At 34.8% G+C, this 18818-nt stretch overlaps 1 pseudogene; it reads left to right on the top strand.

Annotated features, from left to right (window-relative positions):
• Positions 1–533: 533 nt before the first annotated feature.
• LOC120114455 lies at positions 534–17346 on the top strand (annotated as a pseudogene).
• Positions 17347–18818: the final 1472 nt, after the last annotated feature.

The following is an 18818-nucleotide window of genomic DNA, read 5'->3' as shown; positions in this document are numbered from 1 at the left end:
TAGAATAACTTGGCTTTAGGAGGGAAATGTTATCCCCTATATGTAAAGTTTTGCTGAAGTTAGGACTGAAAGATGTCCCATATATGTAAAAGTTTTGTTTGATGCACAGAAACTTTTATGTTCAATGAAATCTGTTATAAGATGATCACTCTTGAGTAACACCTTTTCATACATGCATTTGCATTTTTCATCTTTACATTTTCATTTATACTTTTATGTTTGCTTTTGTATTGCGCAATTTGCATTCTTATTTTGGCATCGTTGTATTTGCATCGTTGCATAGTTACATCTATAGTTTCAAACTTACATCATTAAAATATTCATTCATTAAAATAAAGATTTCAACCGAAGTCATCTTGGTTATTCCTTGAAGCAAGAACGCTTAGCACGACACAAGAAAAATGTCTAAAGAAACTGAGGATAGGCTAGACAAATTTGAGATAGAGCAAAAAGAGACACAAGAAGAATTGAGGATCAAGTTAGCACAAATTGAAGCTAATATCACAAATTCTCAAATCAATCTACTGAACAAGATGGAAGAAATGATTGGGAAACATTTGACCACTGGGAAAAGTCTAGTTGAAAACCCCACAAATCCTCTAGGTGTTACACCTGTTCACATTCCTGAACACACCTTTGTACATCAGGAAATCCAATCACCAGTTCACTTCGCTGTTAAGAAATATCAAGCTGGAGCGTCGTTCCTCATTGATTGTTCTACTGCTTCTGGGTTGAAGCCAAATGAATTTTGTATTGCTTCAAGAGAGACGGTTGAGTCATTTTATGGGTTTGATGCCAAAGAGCTGAGTTTGGTCCCCGAATTAGTTCTCCCACCAAATTTCAAAGTTCCAGATTTTGAGAAGTATAATGGGATCACGTGCCCTTCATATCATATCACTATGTACTGTCGTCGTATGACTGGCTATGTGGAGAATGAAAAATTGTTAATCCACTATTTCCAAGACAGTTTATCTAGGTCTACATCCAAATGGTATAATCAGCTAAAACGTACTCAAATACGTTCTTGGAGGGATTTAGCTCAAGCTTTTTTTGGTCAATACAAGCACATGACTGATATGGCCCCTGATCGAACAATATTACAAAACATGAATATGAAGTGCAATGAAATCTTTCGACAATATTCACAACGATGGAAGGACGTTGCTTCTCAAGTATATCCACCATTGACTGAAAAGGAGTTCACTACTTTGTTCATCAGTACACTAAAATTTCCCTATATTAATCACATGATAGGGGTTATCCCTAATAATTTCTCTAACATCATCATGAGTGGAGAAATGATCGAAATGGCTATCAAGAATGGCAGGATAAGAGGCTATGACAATAATGACGTCGAGAAAGAAATTGAGGTTAATACAGTGAGGCCTCATTCAGTTAAACATGGCGCCGAACCTTATAGAGTGATCAAGAAGAAGAAAAATGTGCAAGGTTTTCAATTTCCTCCCTTCCACTGTTCGAGTGAAAAATTGCATCCAAAAATGCTCTCAACCAGATTAACTACTCCACAACTGGATCAACCACAGTTTCCTCCAAATGAGAATTGGACCTATAAGGAAGTTCATTGGATAAATCAGACTGGAATTCCAAATTGTTCAGCTAAGGTTCCTGGTAACCTTGATGGAAATTTCCAAGATCCTTTAGAGAAAGCAATTCAAAAATGCAAGATAAAAGAAGGGGTTAAGGTTCAATGTTCAGAAACTGTTGATTCAACAGAGACTAATATGATCAAATCATGTGAAGAATATCGGGCGCAAGAAAATTAAAAGGCTCCCATGAAGGTAACTCGAGATTAGCCCATTGGTCTAAGAAAGATTGGGGCATATATAACCCAGAAGACACCTCAGATACCTATATCAAATTTTCCGAAAACCAGTAAGGCAAGGGGCAACTTAAGGTGTCTGGTTAATACTACCCCAGTTGTAGCTGAAATGAGCATTCAGAACCCCCTCGATCACAGGAGAACATTTTATCATTCAGAACGATCAAAGAAAGTGATAATCTCTCGAGCAAGAAAAACTCTGAAGATGTTTCAGGAATCTATCTCATATCTGTACCCTTATTTGGTTAAAGGCCAATACATTACACCAAGATTGGTGAAAGTGGCACCAAACCCTTATGCCCATTGCTATGATCAAAATAGTTTCTGTAATTTTCACATAGAGTATCTGGGCATTCAACAGGGAATTGTTGGTCATTGTTAAAAGAAATAGAGACACTCGTTGACAAGGGAGTCTTGACACAATAAATGATCAAGGAATGGGGGGCAAATAAAGATGAAAATCATGGGCTAAGTACACACCCAAAATTCGAGGAACGATAGACACAAGCTAAATAAACAAGTGGAAGTTGATATCTACCACTGTAGTGCCTTTCTATTTTCAGCATTTTGTTTGAACTTGTTTTTGTTCCTTTCTCTGTCTTGCTGTGATAAATAATTTTTTGTTGCTTTTATGGTTATGAGCAAGAAATCGAATTTTAATCTTGAAATTCTTGAGTATCAGATAGATTAAATATTCTTTTAATTTTTTAAGAGTTTTAGGTCTATGGAAAATGGTAAAATTATATCTTCCATATCCCATCCAAAGCCAATTACTTGACCCTTACCAAAACCAAATCCTGACACTACATTTATATGAGATTCTGAAGAAATGTCTCTACCTATTTTTGAGACACCAACTCCAGATGTTTACTGGTTTATGATACTACCTTCCACCATATACATGACTTCATAAGTCACACTTTTGTCCTTCCAAATTCAAAACCATCATAAACCAAATAACCTCAAAAGAACCAAACTTTCAATTATCCGTGAATCTTCCTGCAAGAAGAGACGAGATGAGGTATCATGGACCGACTTATCGAAGATAATTCTGAGTAATTGGGGCATACTCAAAGAAGAAGAAAAAAAAGGATTGATTTAAATAAATATATCATGCATTAATTACATTGTTTTCATGTAAATAAAGTTAATCTTGAATATTCATCCCCCTGGAGATACTTTTTTTTTACAAAGACTTCTATGTATGAGATGACTGAACTTTGCGATCAAGCATGCAAACTCAGTGACATATCGCCCAAAGATGAATGAGTCAGTTGAAGGATCAAATAAGAACATTAAGAGGATCATTACAAAGGTCACTGAAACTTACAAAGATTGGTACGAGAAGCTACCTTTTGCCTTATATGCATATCAATACTGTTCGAACATCACTGGGGCAACATCTTATTGTTCAGTCTTACCGATTTAAGTCGAGATCCCACCACTTTGTATCTTGAAGGAGTAAAATTGGAGGAGGTTGAAGGGATCCAAGCTCGATTTGATCAATTAAACCTTATTAATGAGAAGAGATTGAAAGCTATTTATCATGGGTAGATGCATCAGAAACAGATGATGAAAGATCACAACAAGAAAGTACATATGAGAGAGTTCCAAGAGGGTGATCTAGTGTTTAAAAAGATCTTGCCTATACATAAACATTTCCGTGGGAAATGGATGTCTAATTAGGAAGGGTCATATGTTGTAAAAAAGGGGCCTTTTCCGAAGGAGAATTTATTTTGGTAGAAATGGATGGGAAACTTCTGAGAAACCAAATAAACTCAGATTCTGTCAAGAAATATTATCCTTGTAGAAGAAAAAAAGGAAAAAGAAAAAGGAAAAAAGGAAAAAAGGAAAAAAGGAAAAAAGGGAAAAAAGAAAAAAAAAGAAAAAAATAAAAAATAAAAAAAACTTGAATCAAAATAGGCGACTCATAGAGCCTCAAGTTACAAGATTGATCAAGTACAATTTGTTCAAAGATTCATATTCAACAAGAAGCGCGAGAAATACTGGAGATGAATGAATCTTATGGAAAAATCCCCAGCAAAGTAGATCCAAGTCAAGCAAAGCAAGATTGAAGGCATCTAATTTAAAGAGAATATCTTCATAATTCATTCCGCCTCTCAAGATTGATTTTTATTTGCAAAAATTGGTTTTTAAAATCTTTAATGCATAATATGAAAAATGATAAAAGGGGGGTTCAAGATGTAAATTTTTAAATAATATATTGAAAACAAAGGAGAATTTAAGTTGAAAACCTGAAAAGGTGGTTCGAATATTGAATGGTGCAACAAAGACATAAGAGACGATCTTAAGCTCTTAATGAAACACCACACATCCCAAAGATATTCCTGAGAGTCTAGAAACAATAAGTATCTCTACGAGATGAGAATAACGACGAGAAGCATCTCTACAAGATGAGCATAACAACCATTTCTTCAAGTTAATGAAAGCCCAAATAGACATATATGATGGACTAACCTGAGAAACCTTATTTTACCAGAATCAACCTATACCTTAAACCAATCAATAATTTTGACACTGGCCATAGGACTATGATTTTTGAATGATTTAAAAGAGTAGTTGATTTATTTGATATTCATTAATTTCATGGTTTATGATTTGATTCTATTGTGAACCTGAAATAGGCAATACTTTACAAAATTCTTTTATTCTTTGATAAATAAAGGAGAAAAAATATTTTCAAATAGGACAGTCTCAAATGAGAAAGGTCCTTGAAGCAAGTTACTGCTTAGAAAAAGAAAGTGACGCCAAAAAGATGAAGCATTTCACATTCCTGAAAGAACGTGGTCCAATGAGCCAGAAAGTCAGGAGAATTGAACTTGTGATACTCTCCTGTGACATTATTGGCAATTTATCAATAAAGATTATCATTTATCTTATGCTGAGGGCGATAAGCATCACTAGACAAATTATTTTCCCTAACCAGCAATCCATGTTCTCTAGAAGATTACATCACAGAGCTATAAGTCCCATTAAGGTGTATTATGGGAATGAACAAGTCACCACCTGCACTCTAGTTATACTGTGATACTGGCTCAAGTCTAGATACATCATTGTTGTCTCTTTCATGCCGATCATTTTCCTTGTCAGGATTATATCAATTATGCCCTTCAGAAGATTATTGAACTTGAATTTGAGAACTTATGGCACAGAATAAGACATTGGAACATATTCTACACTTGTAGGCCTTTCATATTGGATAACAGTGGTTACATGATTCCAAAAGTAGAGAACCATTTTTTCCATCAGCCAAACCTTTCCATAGTTCAGGAAGAGTGGGATATGACAGTGCATATTTTGGAGCAGCAAAAGAGACAGTCACTGTAGCAGTCATTGCAAAAAAAAATGCAGCAACAAAAATCTTTTGGTTCCTCCGGTTTATATTTATTTCTTATAGTAAGGTTGTTACACTGGATGCCACTAACAACGAGGTCGAATTTGCCAAATCTACTTATCAATTGCTTAATCCGATCACCATTAAGTTCTTGTGCATCTATTTTCAAAGGTATGCCAAGACAGTAGAAGGCAACCTCTGCATCACTGATCCCAGAGAAAAAGACAAGACATCGATACCACCGGGGAACATGTCTCTAATAGATTCTCCTCATCGTGTATGGTTTTTAAGGAAACCTAGAAGCATTTCCACCTCATCAGGTTCAAGTGGAGCAACTTTATTCCTTCCAACCCATACCAGATTCCATTTTCGGTACTCATCAAGAACATACTTCTTAACTCTTGAATATAGCTCATCGTCATAAGCTTCAAGATCTTTACGGATCCTTTCTGTCAATTTGGACACTTCATGTATATATTTATAAACAATTCAAATTTGTTCTTCGATCCCAGAAAGGTCATCATTTTGTTGTCAATGAAAAAGCATCATGTATGATGTCTGGAGGAAGCAAAATAAGAGGAAATTTGTTCTCAATTGGCAGATTATAAATATAGCCCCTTTTCCGTACAGCAGCACAAGAATACTTCGAATCTATAAATTCTGGCTCTACATCATATAAGTACCGTGACATTTCAGTCCAAGCACCAACTGGAGCAAGTGCCACGTTCTCATAGTAGAAATAAGGATGCCCAATAGCATCTTCTGAAAGTATTATTTGAGTTATCTGATCTGGTTCGGTGAGAACCCCAAAACCAATCACTAGATTTAGAAGATGAACTGCATGATCATCTTCATTAAGAAGCTTCTTTTCAAGCTTCCTCTGCTTCTTCCTTTTCAAAAATCATAGCCCGAGTTCGCCTTTGTTTGTAATTAGAGTCATTGCATAATGGCTTCCTATTTTCTACCGGAATGAGTGCCTCATCAGCTTTAGCCATTTGAGCAGCACATATAAAATATATCAACTCTGCGATTGATGAATCCAAGCCTCATCTCTCCATGGCTATTGAAGCATCAGCCTCTGAGTATCCCATTTTTCGTCAAGTATAACAATTTATTCTCCTTATCAGAATCATAATTCAGGATTTCCTCGGTATCAGAAGAACTATCAATATCTGTGAAATCATTCTGAAAGATCGCTTCATAATCAGATGAGTAGTTATCAGAGTCAACATGTTGCATGGGTGTAGATTTTTTAAGAGCTTGTACCAATGTACATGTAGTCTTGCTATTGCATCATATTACTGTTCAGATAAATTAGTTTCTCGCCCACAGAAAAATATATTCCAGAAATAGCCTTCATTGAAAACAAGGTTCACTATGTCAGCCTGTAATGAATTACCAAGCGATTTATACCACTCTGTTCGACTAGATCCTTCCAGATCCAAAAAGTGGGCACCTCATTCAGAAGATGCACATATTTTAGACATTTCCGTCAGAATGATTGAACACTTCTTAAGTTTGTGAAAACATGAAGAGAATTCATTCAATTACTTGATAACACTGCTGTTTAGCGACACTAGAATGAGAGTATTCAAGATAAACAGATTTGGGGCACGAATAAAGCCACAAGTACCCATAACAGTGCATTGTCAAAATTGGACCTCGTAGGGATCATGGTATTCCAGTCAAACAAACATTGAGAGTGAATCAGAAGCAGAATATTGGGACATCTCGAAAGCCCACTTCAAACAGAAATATTTCATGTGGGGCATCCTGAAAGTCCACGTCAATATGAATATTTGGGCATTTTTGAAAGCTCATCTCAACAAGAAGTAATGTGAATGTATTTTTAACATCTGTATCAGCAAATGTTGGGGTATGCTGAAAACCCCTTTCAATCAAAATCAGTAATACTGATGCATTTTGAACGTTTGTATAAGCCAATGTTGGGGCATGCTAAAAACCCTTTTCAAACATAATCAGGAATATTGGTGTATTTTGAACGTTCATATCAGCAAATGCTGGGGCATGCTGAAGGCCCACTTCATCATGTGTTAAAGATCATTGATTTGAGCAAATAGTTCCAATGAGACAGAAATGTATGAAGAAAGAAAATAGTGAAACAGTGACAATCAAGCTGACTGTACATAATTGCTTCATTCATCAGGCAGTTTCATCAGGGTCTTGTTATTGAACAAATATCTAATCGGCAAGTATAGTTTCAAATACCCAATCTTCTTAACCATGTGTCACATTATAACATGTTATTTGTTAAGCTACATCACGGTTGCAAGGATAAAGATGGTCTCTAGGTAGACCATTCAATTCAGGGTTCATCTCTTTAAAATCTCAGCTTTGAATTTGGCATTCTCTGTGTCGATGATTTTTGGAAATATTTCTTTGATATTCCTGGCAGTTAGTTTTAACCATACTATTGGAGTTACGAAGCTGTTTTTCACAGCAATTTTTGTTTACTTGATGACATTGAATAAAGAGGCTCAGCTTACGTATATTGCTCTTTCCCGTTGTTACTAGGGTTATCATTACCAGTCAGGGTAAACTGAGTTTTTCATCTATTTTGGTTTTATCATGCGCGTTTCATCCCTAACAACAAGAATTACATGAATATTGTTCTGTACATAGACCCTATAGGTGAAATGTTTCTACTTCCTACAATGCTCATTACGGAAGAAAACGTGATCAGTATCACACTTGCCTTTGCCCAAGATGATATCAAGATCAGTTGGTATCTCTTATTTAATTCGACACTAACGTATTTTGTGAATTTGACCAACTTTTTGGTCATGAAACACACCAGCATCTCACTTGTATTCCCACTAAGCTTTGTTCTCAAATGGACTTGTGACATCATACAAAAGTTCTGAACAACTATGAAAGAACTTCTCTGACCAAACATCTGAGAAGAAACCACAAGAAATGATGAATGTGTTGTCAAGTGTTTTAAGAACCAGTAATTATGGTTGTTGAACTATGTTTTGATATAACAATTTAAGGCAAAATGTTTTTGGACTGGAATTGAATTTGCAAAATGTTTTTGGATTTGAATTGAATTTATTCAAAGTTTTAAAAGGTTTCAAAAATAATTCAAAGTCCAATAAAATCGGATTTGAGCAAAAATGCTAAAGGGTGTCAAAGTGCATCCATGCATCCCTGCAGTGCATCCATGCATCCTTGCAGTGCATCCATGCATCCCTGCAGTGCATCCATGCATCTACACTAATGCATCGATGCATCAGGTAATGCATCCATGCATCCATTCATCGAATGCAATTAGTGCATCGATGCACCCTTTCCATGCATCGATGCATCCTTGCCATGCATCGATGCATCATGCCATGCATCCATGCATCAAGGCTGCAACGGCTAGTAACGGCTAGTTTTATTTGAATTTAATGAAGGGGTATTGATGCACCTTGATCATGCATCGATGCATCATGTTATGGGCAGCCTTTTTGAGTAGAAAAATCATCCCCAAACGACTCCAAAACATCCCCAACAGCTATATACAACATCAAACACATTCCAAGCTAAAAATACAAGCTGAGGACACTTGAAGAAGTAAGAGAACAACTATCCAAGCAATCAAACACAAGAGAAGAGTTTTTCATTCTTATTTCATCATTCTCTTGTAAATATTTTGTTCTTGTGAGCTCAATCTTGTAAACACCTACCTTAGAGAGGTTTTCTTGTTTACATCTTTTATCCTTTTGTAAAGGGGAAAGGTTCTAGCTTATCCCCGTGTAAAAGCTAGGGAAAGGTTCTAGTTTAGCCCGGAAAAACTAGAGAGTTGTAAGGTTATCTCTTTGTCCTCAAAAGAAAGAACAAATTAGTGAATTTGTTGGAAAATCCTTGGTGAGGAGCTAAGGTAGTGGATGTAGACTTTGGTTGAGAAAGTCGAACCACTCTAAATCGCTGTGCAATTTTCTATCTTTCAATCTCCTTACTCCCTAAACACAAAACCGTTCCGACCCCTCTTTGCAAACCTTTTCGGTTGTCTATTCGAGCGTCCGAAAATCCTAACAATTGGCATCAGAGCCTAACTCGTTAAGAAGGTTTAACCACCTTGAGATGGTCCTAGAAGACGCTCTACCAATTCCCGACACAACCAAGAAGATGGCTTCCACCTCCGGCTCGTTCCACATGGAAGACTCCCTACCAACCGACAAGCCTCCATACTTTAATGGAGTCAACTATCGTCATTGGAAGAAATTAATGAAAGTATTCATCCAATCCAATGATCTTGATGCATGGGAGATAATCGAGAACGGCTACTCTTCTCCAAAGAAGAAGGAGAAGAAGCGGAGTGACAAAGAACGGAAGAAAGCTCAACTTAATGCCAAGGCCATGCACATGGTGTTGTGTGCATTTGGTCCTGAAATCTATGAAGGAGTTTCTTCATGTTCAAGTGCCAAGGAGATTTGGAATAAGCTCGAGGAAATCCATGGAAACAAGAAAGAAGAACCAACAAAGGTGGTGTCTCTATTGGCTAATGAAGAGCCCGAGGTATCTTCTAACTCAAATGAATTTAATTCTTATACGTTTGATGAGTTACAAGATGCTTTTAATAGGTTATATTCAGAGTTTGATACCATGAACTCCAAATATAAGAAAATGATTTCAAAATTTAAAATCGAGAATGATTTTCTTTTGAAAATAAAAATAGATTTGAAAGCCAAAATGAAATTTGAAAAAGGATTTAGAGCTTTCAAAAATAAAAATTGAAAGTTTTGAAAAAGAAAATTTTGATTTAAACGTTAAGCTTGAATGCTTAACAAAAGAAAAAGAAATTATTTTAAATAATTCATTTAGTTCAATAATGACAATATGTTCACATTGTCATTATCATGGTCATAAGGAACATACTTGTCCTTTGAAGAAAGGAAAGCGTTTTAAAATTAAACAAGTATGGATTCCTAAGGGAACAAGGGGCATTGAAACTAACGTTCAAGGATCCAAAGCAATTTGGATACCAAAATCCAAATAAATGTCTCTTGTAGGTGTGTGGGAGAAATGGTGATGAAAGTGATGATATTCAAGATGCTCTAGCCACACATAAAAAGGAATGGGTAACCTCTAAGCTTAAAGCTTTTAATTTTGGTTATTTGGTTGCTCATTTGATTTTAAGCATGCATGAGTTTTTGGTTTTAAATGATTATGCATCATTGTTTTAATCTCATGTATGTTGAAAAGATGATTATGATGAACATTTTAAGCTTATATTAATTTTTAAGAAGTTTTTGTTCATCATAATAAATTTTGGTCAAAATTGGTTTTAAATGCTAATGATATCTCTCTAACAATTGATATCAAATTTCAAAATACTTTGATTTTATAAATTTTAATTTTTGGCCTAAATTTGAATGTTTATGCATGTGGTATAAATGAAAATGATATCTTTTTAGCAATTGATATCAAATTTTTCAAAATGCATAACATTTTTGGAAAACTTTATGCAAATGCACTTAATTTTAACAATTGGTATTAATATCAAATTTCAACAATTGGTATTGCATAAAGTATTTTAGACTTGGATATATTGAATTTCATGTGCCTCTAACATGTTTGTTATTCTTTGTAGAAATTCAATATTTTGTTTAAGTGTCATGAACTTAAAAGCTAAATTTTGTTTGGAATGCATTTATTGAGGGGGAGCTTTGATTTTTCAAATGATTTTTAAAATGTCAAATTTACTACTTACTCTCCAAAGTTATTTTGAACTTCAAAGATTGAATTATTTTTTATATAACAAAAAGGGGGAGAAGTTTGGTTTGAAAAATTCAATTTATTTCTTAATGAAAAAGGGGGAGCTTAACATTTTCATATATTTTCCAACAATAATGGAAAAGGGGGAGCTTAACATTTTCATATATTTTCCAACAATTGGTAACAATTGATATCTTTTTCATTAAACAATTTATTAAGGGGGAGTTTTTCCAAAACCAATTTTTCAAATGTTTTGTTATATCAAAAAGGGGGAGATTGTTGAACTATGTTTTGATATAACAATTTAAGGCAAAATGTTTTTGGACTGGAATTGAATTTGCAAAATGTTTTTGGATTTGAATTGAATTTATTCAAAGTTTTAAAAGGTTTCAAAAATAATTCAAAGTCCAATAAAATCAGATTTTGAGCAAAAATGCTAAAGGGTGTCAAAGTGCATCCATGCATCCCTGCAGTGCATCCATGCATCTGCACTAATGCATCGATGCATCAGGCAATGCATCCATGCATCCATTCATCGAATGCAATTAGTGCATCGATGCACCCTTGCCATGCATCGATGCATCCTTGCCATGCATCGATGCATCCTGCCATGCATCCATGCATCAAGGCTGCAACGGCTAGTAACGGCTAGTTTATTTGAATTTAATGAAGGGGTATCGATGCACCTTGATCATGCATCGATGCATCATGTTATGGGCAGCCTTTTTGAGTAGAAAAATCATCCCCAAACGACTCCAAAACATCCCCAACAGCTATATACAACATCAAACACATTCCAAGCTATAAATACAAGCTGAGGACACTTGAAGAAGTAGGAGAACAACTATCCAAGCAATCAAACACAAGAGAAGAGTTTTTCATTCTTATTTCATCATTCTCTTGTAAATATTTTGTTCTTGTGAGCTCAATCTTGTAAACACCTACCTTAGAGAGGTTTTCTTGTTTACATCTTTTATCCTTTTGTAAAGGGGAAAGGTTCTAGCTTATCCCGTGTAAAAGCTAGGGAAAGGTTCTAGTTTAGCCCGGAAAAACTAGGGAGTTGTAAGGTTATCTCTTTGTCCTCAAAAGAAAGAACAAATTAGTGAATTTGTTGGAAAATACTTGGTGAGGAGCTAAGGTAGTGGATGTAGACTTTTGGTTGAGAAAATCGAACCACTCTAAATCGCTATGCAATTTTCTATCTTTCAATCTCCTTACTCCCTAAACACAAAACCGTTCCGACCCCTCTTTGCAAACCTTTCCGATTGTCTATTCGAGCGTCTGAAAATCCTAACAATGGTGCTGAACCAATGTTGCAATCATATTGAAGGAAAGCGGAAATTTTAACAACAAGAAACTAGTGGAGCCAAATGAGGTTGAACGACAGGTTGTTGTTAAGCATCTTAACATGATATGGTCTGAGCTGCCTTGTTCGAGATCCAATTAGATGTGGAGACATGAAAGGAATTATGATAAATCTTCCTTATGATCTATTTCAAGAGTCAAATCAGAACATACTCTACTCTCCTAATTAATCCCTGCTGAGTCAGGTATATCTACATCTACACTCTTCAAAGATGATAGATTCTCTTTTCAAAGATGAAAGATTTATTGGATTTCTACACAAGTCCAAGCAAAGAAAGCCGGTGTTATCCATGATAAGATGGGACAACAAGGTCATAATTCTAATCGCAACAAGGATTTTGTGAATAAAACATTTCTTCTGAGACTTTCATGAAGCAAAGAAGACATAAAGATTGCTCTTCCAAATCAGAAATGCCAGCTTGAAATGACATTTTGACCAAGTGAAGGAAGACCGAGTTCACCACTTTGAAATCAAATAAAGATGAACTTAACATTCATGCATCATATTTAGGCATTTGCAAAAACAGGTGCATTTTCATTCATTTTATCCATGTTAAATATTTGACAGAAATTTCAAAGAATTTAACAAAGATTCGAATTCATCACTTGATGGATCAACTTTTCCAGAAGAGTTCATAATGAGAAGAACTCATCTGAAGAAGAAAAAGAAGATCATAATGAGAAGAACTTGTTTAACCTTTTGCTTTAATTCATCACTCGATGAATTAGCATTGCCAGGTAGAGTTCATAATGAGAAAAACTCATCTGAAGAAGGGAGAATAAGTTCATAATGAGAAGAATTTGTTCAACCTTTTGTTCGAATTCATCACTTGATGGATCAACTTTTTCAGAGAAAATTCATAATGAGAAGAACTTATCTGAAGAGGAAGAAGAAGTTCATAATGAGAAGAGCTTGTTCAACCTTTTGCTTGACTCTATCACAAAAGAAGATAGATCAGCATCAACTTTTCCAGAGAAAGTTCATAATGAGAATAACTTATCTGAAGAGGAATAAGAAGTTCATAATGAGAATGGCTTGTTCAACCTTTTGCTTGACTCTATCACAGAAGGAGATAGATCATCATCAACATTTCCAGATAAAGTTTATAATGAGAAGAACTCATCTGAAGAATGAGAAGAAGTTCATAATGAGAAGAACTTGTTCGACCTTATCTTGATTCATCACATATGGAGATTGAATGAAAGAAGAATCTCTCTTGAAGATCAGCATTTCCAGAAGGAGTTCATAATGAGAAGAACTCATCTGAAAAAGAAGAATTTGTTCAACTTTTTGCTAGATTACATCACAAAAGGAGATAAAATTATCATCCCCAGTGGAAAAGTTCATAATGAGAAGAACTAATCCCAAAGAAGAATTTGTTCAACATTGCCATCATAATCAAGTGAAGTCAAATGGATAAAAAATGTATTATCTTTTTGTCTTTTCCCTATTCTTGTTAACAAAAGAATTAACAAAGAGGGGCAGCTGAAGATACTAATTTTTTTTCCATCCATTTGTTGTTATTATTATTATTATTATTATTAATAATATTATTATTATTATATTATTTTATACTATTATTATTATTATTATTATTATTATTACTAAAGGCCCAAAACCCAGAGTCCAATTACAAATGGATTCAGAAGCCCAACACTGCCAGGCCCAACTAGAACCGACCTAGTAGAACCCTAAACCCAAATTAGGGTTTGTGCCTCATCTCAGCCAGCCGCCAATAATTCCAGCCATTGGATCTGGCAAGATCCAACGACCCACACACATCTAGAATAAACCCTATGGTGATGATTCCCTAGAGACCACGCGCCGCCGCCTCTTCTTCCAGCCGCCCCACATCGACGTTCTAGCTATTGCTGCCCTCGCTAGAAGCCTCCAGAAGACCTTAACGGTCGTCCACGTCATAGCTATGGGGTGAGTCACCACATAGTTCGGTGACTCACCGGGAAATCAACCCTTGTGACTGGTCCGAGAGCCATAACGACGAGGTTATAAAAGCCTCGACTCACCTGCAAAATAAAAAAAAAGATAATGACCGAGAACGGACAGAGAGCAAGGACGGGCAACTAACACATAGACAACAACAGAGGAAGAAAAGAAAAACAGAACACAAGCAAGAGCGAAACAAAGACCAAAGATAGCAACAGAACAATCACAACATCAAAAAAAAGGAAAGAAAGAAGAAAAGGTATAGAAGCCTTACCCTTGACGCCTTGTTCACCCTCGGAGAGCCCAAACGTTGCCGGAGAAAAAAATCGAAGGTAAATAAAGCCTAGATCTACGGGGATTGAGGGATTTTTAGGAAAAGGAAAGGCCAGATTCGGCTTTAATATCGAAGGAGCTTCAATTTGGGTAGGATTTGTAATTTTCGGCCACCAAGTACGGTGGCCGGCGGCGGTATCGGCGGCGGAGTAAGGTGGTCGGCCAGTCCCCGAGCTACCTTCGGGCGGAGACATATAGAGAGATATGAGAGAAACATTTTTCTCTCTTCTAAAGAGAGAGAATAAGAAAAATAAAATGGAAAGAATGGCCCGAAGGGCCGGTTGTTTGAAGTATTTAAAACCCTCCCCAAACGACGTCGTTTTGGGGAGGGTACTTGTGTAATTTCCTGAATGGGAAAACTTCGTTCGCAGTACTCCCAGATTTGTATCTTTTACATTTTAGCCACTAAATTAAGTTTTTGAGCATTTTAATTCTATCTTTTAATTTTATTTCATTATAATTTAGTCATTACATGTATTTTTACATATTTATGACAAATACATAAGTTAGTCCCTCAGATTTTAATAATTAATATTTTAACCCCGAATAGCATGTTTTAATTTAATTTGATTTGATGTTCAAATTTTATACCATTTTATTTTAGTATCTAAATTAATAAATGGGTAAAATAGCATATTTAACCACTGTAATTTTAAATAATTAATTACTAATTAGGTATTTAATTTTAATATGTTATAATTTAGTCACTAGTTTTAATATTTTCATTTATTTAATTATAAGTTTTATTTTTTATATATTTTAAATATATAGTTTTAATTTCATTGTTTAGTTATATTTTAATTTTATATGTTTATTTTTAATATATTTAATTATTATTATTATTATTATTATTTAGTCATATAAATGTATATATAATAAATAATATTTATTTTATTTGTTTTCTATTCAAATCCTATTTATAAATTTAATTTTATAAATTACTCTTAATAAAAATAATATTATTTTAATATATATTTATTTTTCAATATTAAGAAAGGGCAGTCTTAAAGCAACTGGATGTCTATTTTCTGATTTTTTTAAATAAATATTTTACTTTTATATATATATATATATATATATATATATTTATCTATTTTTTTTTATTTTGAGATAAGTGTTTTAATATTTATTTAGTTTTTAATATTAAGAAAAGAGTTGTCTTAAAGCACCTAGAAGTCCTTTTCTAATATTTTTAAATAAATAAATATCTTATTTAAATATAAAAAATTAATAGATTTTCTTAAAATTATACTAATAAATTTGAAATGACAGGGTTATAAATTAAATATATCTTTGAATATTTTAAATTTCTAATAAAAGAGATAATTTATAATTAATGAGTACCAATTTTGGGCGTTATAGGGGTGTTAATCATTCTCTAAACGTAACCGACCACGAATCTTTTTTATTATTATTATTATTAAAAATTTTTGGTTATACGCAGATCAGTTTATCTTTTAAATTATGTTTTCTTAAAAACTATTTTAAAAGATTGTTTTTAGGTATTTGACCTACCTAACCCAAAAAGGTCAATGGCGACTCCCAAAATATTTTTTAAATCAAAATGATTTATTTATTCATTTTTATTTTTCCGGCTAAGTAAAATTTCGTGCCTAGACAAAAATCAGTTACGACTGCTTGAAAATGGTTTACTGAATGGAACAGTGCTATTCACATCTTCAAAAGCGATTTAGTGTTTGTCTTATAACAGATTTCTCTCCTTGTGATGCGTGGAATTCTAAGTTGCTCATGACTCGAGTAATGATTTCTACCTTCATACTTTTATGCTAACTAAATGAGTGAAAAAAATATAGAACAACTTGAAACTGAAAATTGTATGTAAGATTTTCTTCTTGACCTGTCTGCTTTCATACTATTTATTTATTATAAATGGATAACTCAAATACCTGTCCAAAGATATCCATAAGAGGCAACCATGCTGAACAAATTGTTCATCGTATTGAAAACTTTTTCGTTATCTTTGTTGAGTTGAACTTCCGTTTTTAACAGAACTCAAGAACCTCCGATAGGCGTGTGCCTTTATCTGCTCGCAATGCTACTGCCTCTACCCTCTCCTCCTGGTTGCTGGTTGACACAAATCTGGAGGTATCGGTTCCTGATGCTTATCAATCTCCTCCGGCTCCAGTTCCATTTGATGCAGCTTTAGGACATCCTCAAACTCCTTCCGCCTCCCAAGGTATTCATAACAGTAAGAGGGATGAAGCAGTGCGAACAACAAATATTGGTTCCTGTCAAGAAACGGTTCCTGTTATCCCTCAAAAGACCTCTAAAATCTGATGATGCAAAGGAATTGGACTGCAAAGCACAAGCTAAGCTACTACTGGAAATGAATCATCAAAGGGGCTAGAAGTAGAAATTTCAAAACCAGTTGAACCAATTGTGTCTACGGAGGAAGAGGAAGATTGTTGTCCAACCTGTTTCGAAGGTATTTCTTCCCCTTGCAATTTATGAACTTTTCTGTCTCACTGCGAAAAAGGGTGCCACTTGCCATGTTATATAGGTTGTTGACAGATCCCCTTTGATGTTCTTTCCTGCAGAATATGATGCAGAAAATCCAAAAATTATCACAAAGTGTGAACATCATTTTCGCCTGGAGTGTATTCTTGAATGGATAGAAAGAAGTGAGACATGTCCTGTGTGCGATAAGGTTTGTCTTGAAACAATTTTCATCTCTTATAAGTCAATAGGAATTATTGTATATAACCAAGGAAATAACCAGAAGGTCCTAATCGTGTTCTGACGCAGGAAATAATATTTGACTTGCCCACCGTTTCCTGGTTGCTGGCTGGTCTCAGTTTTGGCTGCTTGAAATTAAGTTTTGATGCAAAGGCCACAACTTACCGAACCCATCGGAATTTCATTTTTTTTGCTCTTTTTACTCGTCATTTGCCGTCATATATTTAGCAGCTGCTTCAGATTTGGTTTTGGATTCTTTTCCCTTCATTTTATAAGGGAGTCTTGCCAATTTGTGAACATAGTCTCTTTGTGCTTTTACCCCTTGAAACTTTAAACCTCTGAAAATAGATAGATGAAGAGAGAGAAGAAAGTACAGAAAAAGAAACACAGAAACAAGTTTGATACCATTTAGAAGTTTAATACTTATGTATTACCCTAGATATTTAGGAGACTATATAGTCATGCTGTTTTACATTGCTGATAACTCCGTAAAAACACTACTTTTAAGGTCTTTTTAACTTAAGTTATTGTTTGTTTAAGGGTACATATAGGTCATTTTAGATGTATGTAGCTACATATAATTGCATTTGTGGTGGTTGTGTTATTTTATTTTATTAAGGTGCTATATGAGGAGGAAGGTGTGGTTTTTAGTGATGCGTAGAAAATAAAAAGAAAAATAGGAGAGCTGGGAAGTAATGCCGCGGCATCACACGCAAATTCAAATGCCTTGACATTTCTGGCGTAGAAAACGAAAAAAAGATATAGCTGTACGAGGACAGCTTGCTCTGCACGTGAAATGATGGCTGTAACATCCTGTTAGGGGACCACTGCCACTTGGAGGATAAGGTTCACACACAAGGTGTGATCCTAGGGGTATGAGGGGTATTTTGCACCCAACAATATCCCAAAAACCTCATCATTACCCATAGATATTTTTATTATATATTACACCTCACAAGAGAGAGAGAGTGTGGAAGAAAGGAGACGCATAGAGTAGAGCAGAAAAATCTCATTTTTATTTCCCTTTTCCTTTCTTCTTCCTTGGGTTTTCCTCCATTGATAAAGCTTCAAGGAGTGACTAGCTAGGTGCCGAAAGGAGCTAGCGAGCTAAGGTGGTTCGTGGTGGTCGAGGAGACCTCCGGTGGCGCGCGTCGAAGGCTACTTCTCATTTCCCTTTTTGTTACTATTTTTCTATTTATTTGTGGGTTGTTGGAATGAATATTTGCATGACTTTGTGTTTGGATATTTCGAACCCCACCATGAACTAACTTATTTGGTAGTGGTTGGTTTAATTGTTGTTTTGACTTTATTTTAATGGTATATTTAAGTTTATTTTGGTTCTTTATTTGATTTGCTTATGAATGCTTCGCCATCTAGGCTTGTAAGAGGCATGGAAATGTCCATTTCTTAGATAAAGTTTAGGTATTCGGGAAAAACCTAAGCTAAAAATACTTGTAAGTATTCGAGAGAACCGCAAGACAATATCCTCATAAGCAATGAGTTATAATCTTTTCAAGGGGCTTTGAACTGGCCTAGGGATATTATAACCTAATCCCTTA

Source organism: Hibiscus syriacus, unplaced genomic scaffold (assembly GCF_006381635.1).
Source record: "Hibiscus syriacus cultivar Baekdansim isolate YM2019G1 unplaced genomic scaffold, ASM638163v2 tig00110223_pilon, whole genome shotgun sequence".
In the NCBI taxonomy this organism is placed as follows: Eukaryota; Viridiplantae; Streptophyta; class Magnoliopsida; order Malvales; family Malvaceae; genus Hibiscus; species Hibiscus syriacus.
This window is presented reverse-complemented; position numbering and strand designations above follow the sequence as displayed.